Below are 18,115 nucleotides of genomic sequence, written 5' to 3'. Positions count from 1 at the left end.
GGTTGTACAAATACTTTCAAGTTGAAATCCTTATGTACGGCTCGCATGTCTGAGAAAGACAGGTATCTTGTAGATTCGCTTGTACCTACAGTGAGAAGGTCCTGGGTTCGATTCCCGGGCTTGGGGTCTCTCTGTGTGGAGTTAGCATGTGACTGGGTGGGTCCTCCCACCTCTAAAGACATGCGCCTGGGGATAGGCTGATTGGCAGCACTAAAGGTGTCCCTAATTTGTTTTACAGTGAATTCCTATAAGTTTATTGTAAACAGGTTAACAATACATCAGTTTTTTTTCATAGTAATTTACCGTAAGCAACTGTAAAATTAACAGATTTAACATCAACATACCATAATGTTCTAAACATTGTGACTATATTTTTAAGGTGATTTCCTGGCAACCCCAGCTGTCGGTATTTTACCGTATTTTTTTTTTTTTTTTTTTACAGTGTAAGGTATTATAGGGATTGAGAAAAATGTCATCATATTCTTATCAGCGACAGAGCAGTAAGTGGCCAGGAAATACGTTTGCGGTGAAATCAGGTGTCATGTCATTTAATAATTGCCCTTTTACATGTACTTAATTGCGAGGCCCTACTTAAATAACGAGGGGCGGCTCTGCACACATGCACTGTTCTGTGCACTGTTCTGGCTAAATTAGGCCCTAAGCAGAGTTTTATTTTGTAACCCCCCGATTGCAATTGTTTTTTCGTACTTTTTTATTTATTTGAAACAACATGTATACTTAAAAATAAATGTTACTTAAAGCATTCTAAAAAAAATAACAAATTTTGCATCATTAAAATAAAAATGAACATATCTTCCTAACCAAAGATTTGAATTCTGCACTTCTGCTTATAAGCATAACACTCACACAGGACACCACAGAGGACTGTGTGACTGTCTGGAGACAATTTACTGGGCGATATATTGTCCCACAAATTTGTTCTCAAAAAGGACAAATGTTGGATCCACTATGGACTGGACTCTCACAATATTATGTCAGACCCACTCGACATCCATTGCATTCGGTCTCCCCTAGAGGGGGGTGGGGTTACCCACATATGCGGTCCTCTCCAAGGTTTCTCATAGTCATTCACATCGACGTCCCACTGGGGTGAATTTTTCCTTGCCCTTATGTGGGCTCTGTACCGAGGATGACGTTGTGGCTTGTGCAGCCCTTTGAGACACTTGTGATTTAGGGCTATATAAATAAACATTGATTGGTTGATTGATTGATATTACTGTAATGTAATAATAACAATGCAAGCTTTTAATAATTCTCATTAGTATTTTTACCAACAACACAGTTTTTGTTGAATCACTGTAATGTGCTTCTTAATGTTAACATGCTATTATAGTATAAATGCCATGTTGTATTTGATCATTCTTTGTTAAAAACTCACCCCTGTTACTTTGAGTCCTGTTACTCAAATGAGCCATCTGGAAATTACATGAAAAGATTGCTTGGGTTGTGCCAATACACATTCTGAGTATTTCAATATGTGTATTATCAGTTTTTGACTTGAAAAAGACTGACATTTAAGTTTATTGATAACAAATAATTGTTGAATGTGATTGTAATCATACTAAAACAAAGTAGACAGACGTATTTGTAAACAATGTAAAGATACATTTATACGCCAATATTAGACATTGTACAAAACCCAAAACCAGTGAAGTTGGCATGTTGTGTAAATCGTAAATAAAAACAAAATACAATGATTTGAAAATCTTTTTCAACTTATATTCAATTGAATAGACTGCAAAGACAAGATACTGAACGTTCGAACTGGAAAACGTTGTTATTTTTTGTAAATATTAGCTCATTTGGAATTTGATGCTTGCAACATGTTTCAAAAAAGCTAAATTTGGAACAGGTGGGTGCCATGATTGGGTATAAAAGCAGCTTCCATGAAATGCTCAGTCATTCACAAACAAGGATGGGGCGAGGGTCACCACTTTGTCAACAAATGCGTAAGCAAATTGTAGAACAATTTAAGAACAACATTTCTCAACGAGCTATTGCAAGGTATTTCACCATCTACGGTCCGTAATATCATCAAAAGGTTCCGAGAATCTGGAGAAATCACTGCACGTAAGCGATGATATTACGGACCTTCAATCCTTCAGGCGGTACTGCATCAAAAAGCGACATCAGTGTGTAAAGGATATCACCATATGGGCTCAGGAACACTTCAGAAAACCACTGTCAGTAACTACAGTTGGTCACTACATCTGTAAGTGCAAGTTAAACTCTACTATGTAAAGCCTAAGCCATTTATCAACAACACCCAGACACGCTGCCGGCTTCGCTGGGCCCGAGCTTCTAAGTTAATGATTATTTGCAAAACAAAGTTACGTTTCTCAGTCCGAAGATTAAATATCTCGTCTTTGCAGCAGTCTATTCAATTGAATATAAGTTGAAAAGAATTTGCAAATCATTGTATTTTGTTTTAATCTACGATTTACACAACGTGCCAACTTCACCGGTGTTGGGTTTTGTAAGAATATCCACAAAACAATACAATGATTCCCTTTATTTGGTTTCCACAAAATCAAGTCAGTCGAGCAAAATAACAAACAAACAAAAGCAAAGACTATCCTGCTAAAAAGGAAACCTAGCAATATATAAATATTGTTTCACAAATATGAATAATGCGGATTCTGCATGGTGTATGGTGGTGATAGCGTCATGGTCCAGGGGGCTGCCCGAGTGCTCACGGAAGTGGGGAGCGGTGGTTCATTGAAAAATAAATCCTTGCCAACCAACCATAATTAGTTGATACTTGTTTATATTGACAAGTGTGCTGTTTTAGACGGCAATATTGCTCAATTAAGGGACACTTATTCCGTACAGTATGTCGAGCTTGTGCGCTACTGTGTTTAGCTGTTATGTAGGTGCTGCTCCTAGTAGCCTATAACCTACCATGTTTACCTTTGGTAAATGACTTGACTAAAATACAAAACCCAAAACCAGAGAAGTTGGCACGTTGTGTAAATCGTAAATAAAAACAGAATACAATGATTTGCAAATCATTTTCAACTTATATTCAATTGAATAGACTGCAAAGACAAGATATTTAATGTTCGAACTGAGAAACTTATTTTATTTTTGTTTTTTAAATAATCATTAACTTAGAATTTCAATGGCAGCAACACATTGCAAAAAAGGTTGGCACAGGGGCATTTTTGCTAGGGGTGTGGGAAAAAATCGATTCGAATCACGATTCTCACGTTGTGCGATTCAGAATCGATTCTCTTTTTTTTTTTAACTATTTATTTATTTATTTATTTATTTATTTATTTATTTATTTTTTTAATTAATCAATTCTATAAAACAATACACAGCAATACCATAACAATGCAATCAAATTCCAAAACCAAACCTGACCCAGCAACACTCAGAACTGCAATAAACCGAGCAATTGAGAGGAGACACAAACACGACACAGAACAAACCAAAAGTAGTGAAACAAAAATGAATATTATCAACAACAGTATCAATATTAGTTACAATTTCGACATAGCAGTGATTAAAAATCCCTCATTGACATTATCATTAGACATTTATAAAAAAAAAAAAAAAAGAACAATAGTGTCACAGTGGCTTACACTTGCTTCGCATCTCATAAGCTTGACAACACACTGTGTCCAATATTTTCACAAAGATAAAATAAGTCATATTTTTGGTTCATTTAATAGTTAAAACAAATTTACATTATTGCAATTAGTTGATAAAACATTGTCCTTTACAATTATAAAAGCTTTTTACAAAAATCTACTACTCTGCTTGCATGTCAGCAGACTGGGGTAGATCCTGCTGAAATCCTATGTATTGAATGAACAGAGAATCGTTTTGAATCGGGAAAATATCGTTTTTGAATCGAGAATGGCTTTGAATCGGGAAAAAAAAAATCGATTTTGAATCGAATCGTGACCCCAAGAATCGAAATTGAATCGAATCGTGGGACACCCACCGTAGCCCTAATTTGGCCTTTCCTTTTAACACCACTCAGTAAACATTTGGGAACTGAGGAGACCAATTTTTAAAGCTTTTTTGGTGGAATTATTTCCCATTCTTGCTTAATGTACAGCTTAAGTTGTTCAACAGTCTGGGATCTGCGTTGTGGTATCTTATGCTTCATAATGCGCCACACATTTTCAATGGGAGACAGGTCTGGACTACAGGCAAGCCAGTCTAGTACCCGCACTCTTTTACTATGAAGCCACACTGTTGTAACACGTGCAGAATGTGGCTTGGCATTGTCTTGCTGAAATAAGCAGGGGCGTCCACGAAAAAGACGTTGCTTGCTCCCAATTAGACTGTTCCTCTGTGGGATGTTCCAAATAAGTGTTTGATGAGCATTCCTCTACTTTATCAGTCGTTTGTGCCAGTTTTTTTTAAACATGTTGCAGGCATCAAATTCCAAATGAGCTAATATTTGCAAAAAAAACCTAAGTTTACCAGTTCGAACGTTAAAGGCCTACTGAAACCCACTACTACCGACCACGCAGTCTGATAGTTTATATATCAATGATGAAATCTTAACATTGCAACACATGCCAATACGGCCGGGATAGCTTACTAAAGTGCAATTTTAAATTTCGCGCGAAATATCCTGCTGAAAACGTCTCGGTATAATGACGTCTGCGCGTGACGTCACGGATTGTAGAGGACATTTTGGGACAGCATGGTGGCCAGCTATTAAGTCGTCTGTTTTCATCACAAAATTCCACAGTATTCTGGACATCTGTGTTGGTGAATCTTTTGCAATTTGTTCAATGAACAATGGAGACAGCAAAGAAGAAAGCTGTAGGTGGGAAGCGGTGTATTGCGGCAGGTGTTGTGCCGGATAACGCACCCCCGCCGTAGAATGTACCCCCTGACTGTTGTGCCGGATAACACAGCCGGTGTTTCATCGTTTACATTCCCGGAAGATGACAGTCAAGCTTTACCATTGGCCTGTGGACAACTGGGACAACAGAGACTCTTACAGGGAGGACTTTGAGTTGGATACGCAGACACGGTGCCGTGAGTACGCATGCAGCTGCGGCTTCCAAACATTTGATCGCTTGCCCGTACGTGCGTGCCGCTATGTGCATGTCACGTACGTAACTTTGGGGACTTTGGGGAAATATATGTGCTGTATGAACTTTGGGGAGGTGAACGGTACTTTGGGCTGTGGGATTGAGTGTGTTGTGCAGGTGTTTGAGTTGTATTGGCAGGTTATATGGATGGGAGGGGGGAGGTGTTTGTTATGCGGGATTAATTTGTGGCATATTAAATATAAGCCTGGTTGTGTTGTGGCTAATAGAGTATCTATATGTCTTTTTATGTCTTATTTACTGTTTTAGTCATTCCCAGCTGAATATCAGGTCCCACCCGCCTCTCACAGCATCTTCCCTATCTGAATCGCTCCCACTGCCCTCTAGTCCTTCACTCTCACTTTCCTCATCCACAAATCTTTCATCCTCGCTCAAATTAATGGGGAAATCATCGCTTTCTCGGTCCGAATCGCTCTCGCTGCTGGTGGCCATGATTGTAAACAATGTGCGGATGTGAGGAGCTCCACAACCTGTGACGTCACGCTACTCGTCTGCTACTTCCGGTACAGGCAAGGCTTTTTTTATCAACGACCTAAAGTTGCGAACTTTATCGTCGATGTACTCTACTAAATTCTTTCAGCAAAAATATGGCAATATCGCGAAATGATCAAGTATGACACATAGAATGGACCTGCTATCCCCGTTTAAATAAGAAAATCGCATTTCAGTAGGCCTTTAAGTATCTTGTCTTTGCAGTCTATTTAATTGAATATAGATTGAAAGGGATTTGCAAATCATTGTATTCCGTTATGATTTACGATCTACACAACGTGGAAACTTCACTGGTTTTGGGTTTTGTACAAAAAAAGACCAACCTTGTGAGGTTATTGTTGGACATTAAGGATCTAACCTACAAACGTTTGTACTAAGATCCAAATCACACTCGCCAAACAGCGTGGGCAAATGTTAAAATTGCGTGTACATTTAGTGGACGTGTTGCATGTGATTTCCTAAGACTGATTGGTTGCATGTCTGTTTAAACGTTGTGCCAATCTTGAAGGATCAAGATGGTATCTATTTATGTTCGTTTAGCTATCACTTGCAGTCATACTTGCCAACCCTCCCGAATTTTCCGGGAGACTCCCGAAATTCAGCGCCTCTCCCGAAAACCTCCCGGAACAAATATTCTCCCGAAAATCTCCCGATTTTCAGCCAGAGCTGGAGGCCACGCCCCCTCCAGCTCCATGAGGACCTGAGTGAGGACAGCCTTTTTTCACGACGGGAGGACAACAGGGTGACAAGAACTAAATCATCCAGACTAGAGACAAATTGTATTATTATGTTTATCTTACCTAAAAATAAATATATTTATTAATTTTAAAAAAAATAACTAAATACATTTTTACTATATTTTGCTAAAAACATCAAAATCAATTGTATTTTTATTTGTATTTTTCTGACTCCTTATTACATCCAGCCATATAATTATACATTAAAATAAACATATTTGAAATAATTAATTTCAAATTATCATGATAATTCATTTAAAATGACCATATTTAATTATTAAAATAATTGCTTGTTTATCAACAACTTTAGCATTTTATTCATTACATTTTGAAGCTCTCAGAAGCCAAGTTATGTAATATTCCTTAATATTTATTTATGCAAGTTTGAAGTATCAATTATCTAAACACAGTTTTGTTTGCTTATTTTCAGGATGTAGATATATATGTATACATTTATTACATTATTTCAGTAATTGCATTCAAAAGGTGTAACTTGTACATTATATTTATTCATTGCACACAGACTGATGCATTCAAATGTTTATTTCATTTAATTTTGATGATTTGAAGTGGCAACAAATGAAAATCCAAAATTCCGTGTGTCACAAAATTAGAATATTACTTAAGGCTAATACAAAAAAGGGATTTTTAGAAATGTTGGCCAACTGAAAAGTATGAAAATGAAAAATATGAGCATGTACAATACTCAATACTTGGTTGGAGCTCCTTTTGCCTCAATTACTGCGTTAATGCGGCGTGGCATGGAGTCGATGAGTTTCTGGCACTGCTCAGGTGTTATGAGAGCCCAGGTTGCTCTGATAGTGGCCTTCAACTCTTCTGCGTTTTTGGGTCTGGCATTCTGCATCTTCCTTTTCACAATACCCCACAGATTTTCTATGGGGCTAAGGTCAGGGGAGTTGGCGGGCCAATTTAGAACAGAAATACCATGGTCCGTAAACCAGGCACGGGTAGATTTTGCGCTGTGTGCAGGCGCCAAGTCCTGTTGGAACTTGAAATTTCCATCTCCATAGAGCAGGTCAGCAGCAGGAAGCATGAAGTGCTCTAAAACTTGCTGGTAGACGGCTGCGTTGACCCTGGATCTCAGGAAACAGAGTGGACCGACACCAGCAGATGACATGGCACCCCAAACCATCACTGATGGTTTGGGTTGGTTTGGTTTGCATTTCCTTTGGAAATCGAGGTCCCAGAGTCTGGAGGAAGACAGGAGAGGCACAGGATCCACGTTGCCTGAAGTCTAGTGTAAAGTTTCCACCATCAGTGATGGTTTGGGGTGCCATGTCATCTGCTGGTGTCGGTCCACTCTGTTTCCTGAGATCCAGGGTCAACGCAGCCGTCTACCAGCAAGTTTTAGAGCACTTCATGCTTCCTGCTGCTGACCTGCTCTTTGTGACACACGGAATTTTGGATTTTCATTTGTTGCCACTTCAAATCATCAAAATTAAATGAAATAAACATTTGAATGCATCAGTCTGTGTGCAATGAATAAATATAATGTACAAGTTACACCTTTTGAATGCAATTACTGAAATAAATCAAGTTTTTCAAAATATTCTAATTTACTGGCTTTTACCTGTATATAAAATACTTGACTTGGTGAATTCTAGCTGTCAATATACTCCTCCCCTCTTAACCACGCCCCCAACCACGCCCCGCCCCACCCCCGACCACCCCCACCTCCCGAAATCGGAGGTCTCAAGGTTGGCAAGTATGCTTACAGTACAGGTAGAAGTTCCCACTTACACTAAAACCTGACTAACATCGCAGCCTGCATTTATTCTGTTTTGCGTGTGTGTAGTCCAGCGGGTTATTACCATTTGCGGAAGAGCTGCCACTAAACTGACGGATGCTGGCGGAACCAAGTTTTGCAAAGGCCACCAATACGGTAGCTGCTGTGGATGAGAACCTCACGGCAACATGGCAGGAAGTTCAGGTTCAATATATATATATTTCCATATATATTTAATATATTTTTTGTATTGGTTCTATTATAAATTATAAATTTTTTTGTTTAAAACATTTAAAATGACCTCTGATTAGTCGCCACAGAGTATGCGTAAACGGTGAGCAAAAGGCTGTCTTGAGTGTTTGAGCCAAGTGGAGAAGAATGCAGATTCACCCTGTTTTTTTTAAATTAAAATCTAATTATTATAATGCCCCACTAGGATCCAATTTGATTCAAAAAGCCCTTTAAAAGAGCAGAATGGGAATGCACAGAGCTGCAAGAACACTAATATAACCGCTTTGTATTGCACAATACTGCCACCTATGGCTCAGACTGATGTACAACTGGGCTTTTGTTTTTTCCCATTGATTGTCTAATATCAATAGTAGAAACATTGAACAAACCTAAGTTGAATCTACCGTCTGGTTTTGGTACTGGTCATCCTTCCTATAAATAAAGTAATTTTAAAAAGTCCTGTAAACTTGTAAGCTGAAAAAGGTACAGGATTGTTGTTGGACCCCTTTAAGTGTACACAAGTATTTGTTCTCATTGAATTCCAACTTGTGTTGTTGTTATTGTACATTGAACAAAAGGGCAAAGTAAACTTTAAAACAATTTCTAACTTTACAAGTACATAATATACAAATTATATTGTGTATATCCAACTGGGCTTTCATTTGGTTTGGTTTGCTGTCCTTTTGTTTTTACATTACAGGGGACGGCGTGGCGCAGGTTGGGAGAGTGGCCTTGCCAGCAACCTGAGGGTTCCTGGTTCAATCCCCACCTTCTATCAACCTAGTCACGTCCGTTGTGTCCTTGAGCAAGACACTTCACCCTTGCTCCTGATGGGTCGTGGTTAGGGCCTTGCATGGCAGCTCCCACCATCAGTGTGTGAATGTGTGTGTGAATGGGTGAATGTGGAAATAGTGTCAAAGCGCTTTGAGTACCTTGAAGGTAGAAAAGCGCTATACAAGTATAACCCATTTACCATTTACATTCTATTTGCACTATTGGATCACAATCTATTTATTCTATTCAGAATCTTTTCTATTTTTAACCTCTAGTACTGTATTATCTTATGTGCCTATTGGCTCCTAGTACGACTATAAAGTTATTTAAAACATTGATTATACCTAAAATGTAAAAAAAAAAAAAATCCCAAACTTGAAAAAACAGTTGACCACATTTTTAAAAATATATTCTGTTTTCACAGCAAATAACTGTAATTTCGAAAATAGTATTTTACCGTAAAAAATATCTAAATCCCTAGTTTGATTAATGTTAAATGTTCTTTATCACATTGTTTACGTGTCTAATAAAGATTTGATTAATTTATGATGGCTCAGGTGTGATTCACTACAATAGGGACGTAAGCACACTGGATTCCAGTTAATTGAAATACCACAACACTGGATATTGTTCAGATAAGTTCCATTTAAGAACTTGCACACAAAGCAACACTGGAGGTGACTTATGACGTGTGCATTTTCCGCGCATGCGTACTAAGTCGCTTTGCGCCGCCGGACGTAGGTGGTGAGGGAGTCTTAAACGGTGGCATTGTTGTGTGTGGACACGGATTGATTGATTGATTGAAACTTTTATTAGTAGATTGCACAGTGAAGTACATATTCCGTACAATTGACCACTAAATGGTAACACCCGAATAAGTTTTTCAACGGGGTCCACTTAAATTGATTCATGATACAGATATATACTATTTTCATAATACAGTCATCACACAAGATAATCATCACAGTATATAAATTGAATTATTTACATTATTTACAATTCGGGGTGTGGGATTTGGGGGTGGGGGGGGGGGGGGTTAAGTTTGTTTGGAATCAACACTTCAGTCATCAACAATTGCATCATCAGAGAAATTGACATTGGAAAAGTGTAGGTCTGACTTGGTACATATGTACAGCAAGTATTGGACACAGAGAGAGAGATCAGAAATTATAAGAAAAAGTGACTCCATTTGATTGTTTACATTTGATTATTAACAATCCGAAGACGTATGATGAGGAAGGGAGGGTGTTAGTTTAGGGTTGAAGTTGCCAGGAGGTGTTCTTTTAGAGCGGTTTTGAAGGAGGATAGAGATGCCCTTTCTTTTACACCTGTTGGGAGCGCATTCCACATTGATGTGGCATAGAAAGAGAATTAGTTAAGACCTTTGTTAGATCGGAATCTGGGTTTAACGTGGTTAGTGGAGCTCCCCCTGGTGTTGTGGTTATGGCGGTCATTTACGTTAAGGAAGTAGTTTGACATGTACTTCGGTATCAGGGAGGTGTAGCGGATTTTATAGACTAGGCTCAGTGCAAGTTGTTTTACTCTGTCCTCCACCCTGAGCCAGCCCACTTTGGAGAAGTGGGTAGGAGTGAGGTGGGATCTGGGGTGGAGGTCTAGAAGTAATCTGACTAGCTTGTTCTGGGATGTTTGGAGTCTAGATTTGAGGGTTTTGGAGGTGCTAGGGTACCAGGAGGTGCATGCGTAATCGAAAAAGGGTTGAACGAGAGTTCCCGCCAGAATCTTCATGGTGCTTTTGTTGGCCAGAGAGGAGATTCTATAGAGAAATCTCATTCGTTGGTTGACCTTTTTGATTACCTTGGTTGCTATTTTATCACAGGAAAGATTAGCCTCTAGAATGGAACCTACGTAGGTGACCTCATCCTTCCTGGCGATAACAATGTCACCCACTTTTATAGTGAAGTCACTGACTTTCTTAAGGTTGATGTGGGACCCAAACAGGATGGATTCCGTTTTACCTAAGTGTATGGATAGCTTGTTGTCAGCGAGCCAGGTGCAAATTCTACAGAGTTCAGCACTGAGGATTTTCTCCACCTGTGACTTGTCCTTGCCGGATACCAGCAGGGCCGAGTCATCCGCAAACAAAAACAATTCACAGTCGCATGCTGATGACATGTCGTTTATGCATATTAGGATAAGGTTAGGTGTAATTTACCCTGGATAACCTTATCTGGCTTAGTGTAAACGGGGCCTTAGACTGTTCAGATCCAGTCTAGCGGCTGGTGCCAAAACCCCAAATGTGTATACTCCAAAACCAGGAGGGTGTGCCTTGGAAAGGATCGTTTCGTCCTATTGCAGTGAGAACTGTTTTGGTGCAAATGAGCAACCCTACAGTCAAAGCCAACGATGGCCGTTGAAGTGTAATTTCCCCTCGTTGGCGTTGAGGTGTGGCAGAACGATCGTTGTGGATTGACTACTACCAGTCCAAAATAGTCAGAATCCCCCGAGTAAGCATTACATTCAGTTGTAAACTAATGGCACAAATGGAATACTGGTCACCTTCTGTGACCATAATGTTTCTAATTCCTGTTATATGTTTGAAGCTAAATTGCAGAGTCTTTTAGGAATGGTGGAAAGTGTAGAAATCAGTGACACACACACGGCTGTCCACTTCAGTGGTGTAGACTTTACTGAACCAACTGCGCATGCTCCGAACACACATACACAACTACGGATGCCCATAAGAGACATCCACTACATCTCCCCTTCTCCAATGTACAACAAGGAATGAACAATCATTGCAATGTATTTATAAATAAGGATCACCATTTATAATGAATCAACCTAACACCCTATAACGGCATTATGTATGAGAATTGCATAACAAATTCTTGATCCCACTTCTGACACCATGTAGAAATCAGTGACACACACACGGCTGTCCACTTCAGTGGTGTAGACTTTACTGAACCAACTGCGCATGCTCCGAACACACATACACAACTACGGATGCCCATAAGAGACATCCACTACAGAAAGTGCAGTGTTGTATGTGGGAGACAGGTGGTGTCGGTGTGCCCTGAGATTACTATGACCTGAAGGAATGAGACATGACTTAGTATCAGAATCTGAATCAGAATCAGAAGTACTTCCCCGAGGGGAAATTACTGCAGCCAAATTAGACGTCATAGAACGGGACGGACACTATCCACCAGTAGGTTTGGACATCACTAGGTCGATATTTTGTTATTTTTATTTAGTGACATTTTTATTTACCTACTTCCATACTTGCCAACCTTGAGACCTCCGATTTCGGGAGGTGGGGGATGGGGGGCGTGGTCGGGGTGGTTGGGGGCGTGGCTAAGAGGGGAGGAGTATATTTACAGCTAGAATTCACCAAGTCAAGTATTTCATATATATATACAGTATATATATATATATATATGTATATATATATATATGTATATTTATTTATTTATATATATATATATATATATATATATATATATATATATATATATATATATATATATATACATATAGCTAGAATTCACTGAAAGTGATCTATGTTTGTCTGTTGCCATCTCCTGGTGAATGTTGGCTATAGCGCATTGGGGTTACTTTTTGGTTGGCCAACGATTTACGTGGTGTTGCGCACCTGACGTCAAGTGTGTGAGTCTGTTCTGAAGTCTACAGTAAAGAGACGTACTTCATCCCCTTGCCTGTTTATTGCCTCCAACTCAATATGTTACAACAACATTGCTCCATGCAGACCCTCCAGGTCCGCATGGAACTGGAGGGGGCGTGGCCTTCAGGTCCGCCTGAATTTCGGGAGATTTTCGGGAGAAAATTTGTCCCGGGAGGTTTTCGGGAGAGGCGCTGAATTTCGGGAGTCTCCCGGAAAATCCGGGAGGGTTGGCAAGTATGCCTACTTCCAGTTTCTTCCAACAACAACGAAAAAAATTGTCCAAACTGCTGTTGGTTCGGCTGTGCTCTTTCCAAAAACTTTTGTGTTATGTTTCTATTCTGTGTGCTTCTAAATATTCTAGAGCAGTGGTTCTTAACCTTGTTGGAGGTACGGAACCCCACCAGTTTCATATGCGCATTCACCGAACCCTTCTTTAGTGAAAAATAAAATGTTTTTTTTTTTTCAAATTCAAGTAAAAGTTATATGTTTTTTTACTAGTGCACAAAATGAACCGTGCATGAACATCACCTTGTTCAAAATACAAAACCAACACAGTGCATGAACTCACAACAAAATTACAGACCTTACACACATTACCATGAATTGATTAACGTGGACCCCGACTTAAACAAGTTGAAAAACTTGCGGAGCTAAGCTAGCCCCGGTCCGTAGCCCTCCGTTTTGAAGATAGCAAGAACTCGTTTGATTGATTGATTGATTGATTGATTGATTGATTGAGACTTTTATTAGTAGATTGCCATACTTGCCAACCCTCCCGGATTTTCCGGGAGACTCCCGAAATTCAGCGCCTCTCCCGAAAACCTTCCGGGACAAATTTTCTCCCGAAAAGGCCACGCCCCCTCCAGCTCCATGCGGACCTGAGTCCGCCTTCCCACGATATAAACAGTGTGCCTGCCCAATCACATTATAACTGTAGAATGATCGAGGGCGAGTTCTTGGTTTCTTATGTGGGTTTATTGTTAGGCAGTTTCATTAACGTCCTCCCAGCGCGGTAACAACACACAACAACAGCAGTCATGTTTTTGTTACCGTAAAGCAGTTCGTCTGCGATAAACAGCAATGTTGTGACACTCTTAAACAGGACAATACTGCCATCTATAACATCAATAACATATACGGCTTTTAGAGAGTGCAGTGCACAACTGCGCACACAACAAGGAGACGAAGCAGAAGAACGAGGAAGATACAGCCATGGCGACGCCGACGACGAGTAAGATGAAGAAATACGCTTTGTTGCACCTTTCCTGCCTGAGTCCGGCGATTAGTTGCAAATCTTGCTTTATTGATTGCTTGCACACAGCCAATCCAACACAAAACAAACTAGTCCCCGCCCGCACTCACGCTACCGCTCCCTCTCTTCTCTCGCCCACACACTCACTGACATCACTCACCTCACATGCTCACCTATTAAAGGGCCACACACACACATACACTACTCTCATAACAGCTTGTAAGTTCCAAGCCGCAGCTGCGATTGGACCTGGATAGCCTCCGGGAAGAAGTAGTGGACTACCAAGTGCATGGCACTGAAGATCTTCCTCAGGAAGCAAAGATTGACCGGTTTTGGGCCATGCTAGGGAGAGATGGAAGATTCCAGACTCTAATGCATTTGATGAAAGCACTTTTGTGCGTGCCACACAGCAACGCATCATCCGAGAGGGTGTTCAGCATGGTTAGAAAAATAGTGACAGAGAATAGAACAAGGATGGACAATTCAACCCTTAACTCAACAATGAGTAGATGAGTGTTATGTGTGTGTATATGTGTAAATAAATGAACACTGAAATTCAAGTATTTCTCTTATTTATATATACATATATATATATATATATATATATAATAAAATAAATATAGCTAGAATTCACTGAAAGTCAAGTATTTCTTAGATATATATATATATATATATGAAATACTTGACTTGGTGAATTCTAGCTGCAAATATACTCCTCCCCTCTTAACCACGCCCCGCCCCACCCCCGACCACGCCCACCCCCCTCCCCCCACCTCCCGAAATCGGAGGTCTCAAGGTTGGCAAGTATGTAGATTGCACAGTACAGTACATATTCTGTATGTTTTTCAACTTGTTTAAGTCGGGGTCCACGTTAATCAATTCATGGTGAAAGGACTAAACGTGAGTACAATTTCATTTTCTTGCACCCTTCTCATGGACAGGCTGTCTCTGCTAGAGCAGGGGTCGGCAACCCGCGGCTCTAGAGCCGCATGCGGCTCTTTAGCGCCGCCCTAGTGGCTCTCTGGAGCTTTTTTAAAAATGTATGAAAAATGGCAAAATATGAGGGGGGAAAAAAAAATTTTTTGTTTTAATATGGTTTCTGTAGGAGGACAAACATGACACCAGCCTCCCTAATTGTTACAAAGCACACTGTTTATACTAAACATGCTTCACTGATTCGAGTATTTGGCGAGCGCCGTTTTGTCCTACTAATTTTGGCGGTCCTTGAACTCACCTAGTTTGTTTACATGTATAACTTTCTCCGACTTTCCAGGACGTGTTTTATGCCACTTCTTTTTCTGTCTCATTTTGTCCACCAAACTTTTAACGTTGTGCATGAAAGGTGAGTTTTGTTGATGTTATGGACTTGTTGGAGTGCTAATCAGACATATTTGGTCACTGAATGACTGCAAGCTAATCGATGCTAACATGCTATTTAGGCTAGCTATATGTACATATTGCATCATTATGCCTCATTTGTAGCTATATTTAAGATCATTTAGTTTCCTTTAAGTCATCTTAATTCAATTTATATCTCATGACACACTATCTGTATGTAATATGGCTTTTAATTTTTTGCGGCTCCAGACAGATTTGTTTTTGTATTTTTGGTCCAATATGGCTCTTTCAACATTTTGGGTTGCCGACCCCTGTGCTAGAGGGACGTGTCCGCCAGTGCGAGCAGAGTAACTTCGTAACTTTCGATGCCGTGGACACGCTTGCATTGTATTGAGCTAACTAGCCCAATTTGGAGCAACTCTAAACGGCCTACAAGCTACAAATGAGACGCACAACGGATTTAGCTCGTTAGCTAGTCTTACACCCCAGTCTACCTGCCACCACACAGCAATGTAAACGAGAAAACTTTTATTTTATAAACTATCGCGTTATATTGGGCCTCGTTATATGGAACTTTGAGTGTAGTAATTTATCAACAAGTATATTGTATCACACAGCAGCAACGGAACTAATGAAAATGGTTGTAATAATAACAAGGAGCAACTGAGAAGTCAACGTTTTAATGCAGCTTCTGCCATTTTACGGAGATTATGCAAATTACAGTAGGTTGCCTACAGCCACGGCGGTTAATGTTTATATACAGGGACTCTGCGGTTATTTAAATAGTGCTAATTGAAACATTTACCCAAACCCTGATAAAGTGCCGTGAACAATTGGACGATGCCAGGTGGGGTACACTGTGGTCATTTAGGGTGGCGTGGCTTGAGGGTTCCAGGTTCGATCCCTGCTTCCGCCATCCTAGTCACTGCTCTTGTGTCCTTGGGCAAGACACTTTACCCACCTGCCCCCGGTGCCGCTCACACTGGTTTGAATGTAGCTTAAAAGATGTACAAAACCAGTGAAGTTGGCACGTTGTGTAAATCGTAAATAAAAAGAGAATACGATGATTTGCAAATCCTTTTCAACTTACATTCAATTGAATAGACTGCAAAGACAAGATATTTAATGTTCGAACTGAGAAACAAAATTTTTTTTGCAAATAATCATTACCGTATTTTCCGCACCATAAGCCGCCCCGTGTTATAAGCCGCGCCTTCAATGAACGGCATATTTCAAAACTTTGTCCACCTATAAGCCGCCCCGTGTTATAAGCCGCATCTAACTGCGCTACAGGGAATGTCAAAAAAACAGTCAGATAGGTCAGTTAAACTTTAATAATATATTAAAAACCAGCGTTCTAACAACTCTGTTCACTCCCAAAATGTACGGTAATGTGCAAATGTGCAATCACAAACATAGTAAAATTCAAAATAGTGCAGAGCAATAGCAATAACTTAATGTTGCTCGAACGTTAATGTCACAACACACAAAATAAACATAACACTCACTTTCTGAAGTTATTCTTCATTCATAAATCCCTCGAATTCTTCTCCTTCGGTGTCCGAATTAAAAAGTTGGGCGAATACGGGATCCAAAATGGCCGGCTCCGTCTCGTCGAAGTCATCAGAGTCAGTGTCGCTGTTGTTTCTCCAGCAGTTCCGTGAATCCTGCCTTCCGGAAAGCTCGGACCACAGTTGAGACCGAAATATCCGCCCAGGCATTTACGATCCACTGGCAGATGTTGGCGTATGTCGTCCGGCGCTGTCTCCCTGTCTTAGTGAATGTGTGTTCGCCTTCGGTCATCCATTGTTCCCACGCCGTTCGCAGTCATGCTTTAAATGCCTTGTTGACACCAATATCGAGCGGTTGGAGTTCTTTGGTTAATCCACCCGGAATGACGGCGAGTGTTGTATTTGTGTGCTTCACTTGTTTTTTGACACCATCTGTGATGTGGGCGCGCATGGAGTCGTATATCAACATGGACGGAGCTGCGTGAAAAAAGCCACCCGGCCTCTTCGCGTAAACTTCCCTTAACCACTCGCTCATCTTTTCTTCATCCATCCATCCCTTCGAGTTAGCTTTTATGATGACGCCGGCTGGAAAGTTCTCTTTTGGCAAGGTCTTCTTTTTGAATATCACCATGGGTGGAAGTTTCTGGCCATTAGCATGGCAAGCTAGAACCACAGTGTGTCGCTTAGTAGGAGCCATTTTGTGGTCTTTACAGATGTAAACACACAAAGGAAATGAAACGTAATACCCGCGCGCTTCTTCTTCTATGGGGGCAGGTGCTTACCATGGCGGTTGCTTACCGTAGAAGAAGAAGCACTTCCTCTTCTACGGGGAAAAAAGATGGCGGCTGTTTACCGTAGTTGCGAGACCTAAACTTTATGAAAATGAATCTTAATATTAATCCATATATAAAGCGCACCGGGTTATAAGCCGCACTGTCAGCTTTTGAGTAAATTTGTGGTTTTTAGGTGCGGCTAATAGTGCGGAAAATACGGTAACTTAGAATTTAATGGCAGCAACACATTGCAAAAAAGTTGGCAGAGGGGCATTTTTACCACTGTGTTACATGGCCTTTCCTTTTAACAACACTCAGTAAACGTTTGGGAACTGAGGAGACCAATTTTTGAAGCTTTTCAGGTGGAATTCTTTCCCATTCTTGCTTGATGTACAGCTTAAGTTGTTCAACAGTCCGGGGGTCTTCGTTGTCGTATTTTATGCTTCACAATGCCCCACAAATTTTCAATGGGAAACAGGTCTGGACTACAGGCAGGCCAGTCTACTACCCCC

This window comes from Nerophis lumbriciformis, linkage group LG25 (assembly GCF_033978685.3).
Source record: "Nerophis lumbriciformis linkage group LG25, RoL_Nlum_v2.1, whole genome shotgun sequence".
Taxonomy (NCBI): Eukaryota; Metazoa; Chordata; class Actinopteri; order Syngnathiformes; family Syngnathidae; genus Nerophis; species Nerophis lumbriciformis.
This window is presented reverse-complemented; position numbering follows the sequence as displayed.